At 40.1% G+C, this 4901-nt stretch overlaps 2 pseudogenes; both read left to right on the top strand.

The window, feature by feature from the left end:
* The first annotated feature begins 614 nt into the window (after window positions 1–614).
* On the top strand, window positions 615–1653 carry LOC149249024 (elongation factor G-1, chloroplastic pseudogene; annotated as a pseudogene).
* A 548-nt stretch (window positions 1654–2201) lies between these two features.
* LOC149249023 (5'-3' exoribonuclease 3 pseudogene) lies at window positions 2202–4577 on the top strand (annotated as a pseudogene).
* Window positions 4578–4901: the final 324 nt, after the last annotated feature.

Raw genomic sequence — 4901 nt, 5'->3', positions numbered from 1 at the left:
TTGTATCAAAGTTGTCAAAGTGCCAAGTTCTGCAACGTAAACAATGGGTTTTGAAGAAGCAAAGATTAAACCATGTATATATAAGATATTTCTTAACTCCATTCATTCATTTGCACTCAATGAGATATCAAAATCTTAAAAGAGAAGTCGAGTGTGAAGATCGGAAGAACAAATCTGTGATATTAAAGCCATGACTGTGTGAAGATGGCGCGCGGAGCACACAACAGGTGGCGGGGCGCACTGAAGGAGCACGACGCACTGGGCGCTTTTACACAGTGAAAATATACACTGGCACGGCCCACTCACCAGGCGCGGCACACTAGGATTGGCAAGTGGCGCATAAGCTTGTAACGTGAATTTTCTACCAAATCTTCTCCGAGTTGGATTTTTCTTTCCATCTGTCTATTTGACAGTGTTTCTGGTGTTGAGCCGCAGTCAGAGACTGTATGGAGAGAAGCAGATAGCTATGGTGTTCCCAGAATTTGTTTTGTTAAAAAAATGGATTGACTTGGAGCAAACTTTTTCAGGACAAGAGAAATGATAGTAATAAACCTAGGGGAAAAACCTCTTGTTCTGCAAATTCTCATTGGGGCGGAGGAAAATTTTTAGGGACTTATTGATTTGGTGAAAATGAAGGCTGTGTTGTGGTCTGGAGAGGAATTGGGTGCGAAGTTTAGCTATGAGGATATTCCAGCAAACATTCTAGATTTAGCCACAGAATATAGGAATCAAATGATTGAAACTATAGTAGAACTTGATGATGATGCGATGGAGAAATATCTCGAGGGAAAGGAACCCGACGAGAAAACAATCAAGAGATTGATCAGAAAGGGCACCATATCTATCAATTTTGTTCTCGTTCTTTGTGGCTCAGCATTTAAGAACAAGGGTGTGTAGCCTTTATTGGATGCTGTTGTGGATTATTTGCCTTCCCTTGTTGACTTGCCACCAATGAAGGGAACAGATGTTGATGATCCAGAAGTAACCCTAGAAAGGCGTGCTAGTGATGATGAACCATTTGCTGGACTTGCTTTTAAAACTATGACAGATCTCTTTGTAGGATCTCTTACATTTGTCTGAGTTTACTCTGGCATCCTCACAGCTGGATCATATGTACTTAATTCCAACAAAGGGAAGAAAGAAAGAATTGGACATTTATTACGAATGCATGCAATTAGTCGAGATGATGTCAAGATTTCTGTGACAAGGGATATAGTAGCACTTGTTGGTTTGAAGGATACAATAACAAGAGAGGCTCTTTGTGATCCTGATAAGCCAGTTGTGCTGGAGAGAATGGAATTTCCTGAAACTGTTATTAAAGACACAATTGAACCGAAAACAAAAGCTGATGTGGACAAGATGTCTATGGGTCTTGTCAAGCTTGCTCAGGAAGATCCTTCTTTTCACTTCTCAAGAGATGAAGAGAGCAATCAAACTGTTATTAAAGGTATGCGGGAGTTGCATCTTGAAATCATTGTTGACTGTTTGAAGAGAGAATTCAAGGTCGAGGCTAATGTCGGTGCTCCTCAAGTAAACTACAGAGAAAGCATCTCAAAGATTGCAGAGATCAAGAATGTGGCTATGTCTGAAATCGAGATCATTTTTGTCGAGATAGATGGTGTAAAGGTGTCCGAAACCATTACTTCGGTGTGAGATTATTCTGCTCAAGAGGTTCCAATCCACTCCAGTGCTACATCAAATGTTGTTTTTACTTTGATTAAGGGAAGTGAGTCTACCCTTGCTCCTATAATCAACGCTTTCGAGTATTACCAGCAACTTCAATCAGACTACCCAACATATTCTCAAGATATTGACGCTCTTAACACTATCAAAAGTAGAGTCGACATAAAAGATTGGATTTCTGTTGACCCTTGCTATTCGATATCATGGAATGGAATTTGCTGTGATAAAACTCTGGGGAAATAAGAATTTCTGAAATAGATCTGCCGGGAAGGGATCTAACAGGATCGGTGCCTAGAGATTTCGCAAACTTGACTCGATTAGTCCATCTGTCTCTCGACCATAATATCTTCACGGGACCAATGCCAAATTTGGCCAATCTATCCAATTTGGAGCGACTATATTTACAAAACAATAAAATGAATGATACTTTCCAGAAACTGATCTTCCAGACGTTATCTTAACGCAGGATTACATTGAAAAGCACCGATGTTACATGCAAGATGTCATCATACTAGCAAATGACAGTGATGTAATTGCCGAATGTTGAATGTAAAACGATTCATCTGCGTATTCATGATCCAAATTGAATGAAAGTGGCGTTATGTCTTAGGTGGCAGTCATTGCATACTTTGGCATTCGATCCAAAGAACATATGTGTCGGATTTGACCCAAATTTTTGCATTAAAATATTGGAGACCTTTTCCCTTCTGTAAAGCGGTAAACGCATCTCCAAAAATTTGAGGAGGTTGATGCAGAATTTAAAAGAGGGGAAAAAATGACTTGGAGGGATTCAGACTGAAGTTGAAGAATGTACTTAAAGAAAAATCAGATCTTTTCAATTGTGATGCACCGGAAGGGGATAAGGTTAAATTAGGGGAGACTGGGTGGAAGGAAAGGTATTACAAAGAAAAGTTTATGGCCCACACTCTAGAAGAAATCAATGAAGCGAGAAAAGATGTTGTTTTGAGATATACTGAAGGATTGTGCTGGGTTATGCGCTATTTCTACCAAGGTGTATGTTCGTGGCAATGGTTTTATCCATATCACTATGCTCCATTTGCATCTGATCTGAGGGATATGGATCGGTTGGAGATAAGCTTTGAACTAGGGAAGCCATTCAAACCATTCAATCAGCTCATGGGAAATCTTCCAGCTGCAAGTGCAAATGCTCTTCCTGAACATTATAGACCCTTGATGACTGATCCAAACTCACCTATTATTGATTTTTATCCTACTGACTTTGAGATAGACATGAATGATAAATGCTTTGCTTGGTAGGGTGTGGCAAAATTGCCTTTTATTGATGAAGCTCACCTACTCACGGAGGTTAACAAGGTTGAGTGCACCTTGACGGCAGAGGAAATGCACAGAAATACTGTGATGTATGACTTGTTATTTGTGATCGTGAGCCATCCATTGTCACCATATGTTTTTCAATTTATGATCAAGGTAGCCATCTTTCAGGGCAGAAAGGACTTGGAGTAAATGAAGAAATTGATCCTAGAGCTAGTGGGGGGATGAAAGGTTTCTTTTGCCTTTGCGATGGAGAAGCATGCCCCCCTATCTGTTGGCATTATGGCATAGGTGTGACACTATGGCACAGGTGTTGTCCTTGATGGCAACTCTCTCTGATGACAGATCTCAGTTCAGACTACAAGAATGAAGAGAAAATTCATATACGCAGGTTCATTAAGATCAAGTCGCGTATACACGCAGGTTGGACTTTATAAAAGTGCGTATGTGTATACACGCACTTGGAGGGATTCAGATTGAAGCTGAAGAATGTACTTAAAGAAAAAATAGATATTTTCAATTGTGATGCACCACAAGGGGATAAGGTTAAACTAGGGGAGCCTGGGTGGAAAGAAAGGTATTACAGAGAAACGTTTACGACCCACGCTCCAGAAGAAATCAATGAAGCTAGAAAAGATGTTGTTTTGAAATATACTGAAGGATTGTGCTAGGTTATGCGCTATTTCTACCAAGGTGTATGTTCGTGGCAATGGTTTTATCCATATCACTATGCTCCGTTTGCATCTAATCTGAGGGATATGGATCGGTTGGAGATAAGCTTTGAACTAGGGAAGCCATTCAAACTATTTAATAAGCTCATGGGAAATCTTCCAGCTGCAAGTGCAAGTGCTCTTCCTGAACATTATAGACCCTTTGATGACTGATCCAAACTCACCTATTATTGATTTTTATCCTACTGACTTTGAGATAGACATGAATGATAAACGCTTTGCTTGGTAGGGTGTGGCAAAATTGCCTTTTATTGATGAAGCTCGCCTACTCACGGAGGTTAACAAGGTTGAGTGCACCTTGACAGTAGAGGAAATGCGCAGAAATACTGTGATGTATGACTTGTTATTTGTGACCATGAGCCATCCATTGTCACCATATGTTTCTCAATTTATGATCAAGGTAGCCATCTTTCAGGGCAGAAAGGACTTGGAGTAAATGAAGAAATTGATCCTAGAGCTAGTGGGGGGATAAATGGTTTATTTTGCCTTTGCGATGGAGAAGCATGTCCCCCTATCTTCACTTCGCCTATTAAGGGGATGGAAAATATCACAAACAATCAAGTGCTTTCTATTATTTACAAGTTCCCACCAACACACAAACACATTGCACGGCCTCCTAATGGAGTAATAAAGCCAAAGAAGTCAGTATGCGAGAATGATGTAAATACACCAACTCTATGGCATGAAAATAATGGGAGGAAGGCACATGATCGAGAAAGGCCACACCATACTGGACCTGCCTCAGCTCCTCATCTAGGAAAATCTGCTCATCATCTTATTGCCAACAGTATATAATTAAGGAACAGCAGCTCACAGGAGGTAACATTTAGTGTTCAGCATGAAGCTCGTACTGAGGAGGTACCAACATGATTTATAGTCCTAATTCATATCCAAAACGAGATGATAATCTTGGATATGAACATGGATATCCTTCAGATAGCTCTCAAAAATATAACAGTAGAGTGTATAATGGGAGTCAGAATCATAGTTAGGGTTATCGAACCTCTGCTTGTGATTCTTATGGTGGAACACACAATGACAGTCAGAGTAATGAGTAGGGTTATGTTGTATCTGCTTTCAATAGTTATGGTGAAAGATATAATGACAATCAGAATCATCGTCATAGCTATGGTAGTTCTTCACACCATCAATTCCAATCTGGTGTCCCTATTGATGAGTACTATGATTACCAAG

The sequence above is a fragment of the Pinus tabuliformis genome, chromosome 7 (genome assembly GCF_031772625.1).
Source record: "Pinus tabuliformis cultivar Carrire ecotype Pingquan chromosome 7, CPIR1, whole genome shotgun sequence".
Taxonomy (NCBI): domain Eukaryota; kingdom Viridiplantae; phylum Streptophyta; class Pinopsida; order Pinales; family Pinaceae; genus Pinus; species Pinus tabuliformis.
Note: the sequence above shows the minus strand (reverse complement) of the source record. Positions and strands in the feature narration are given on the sequence as shown.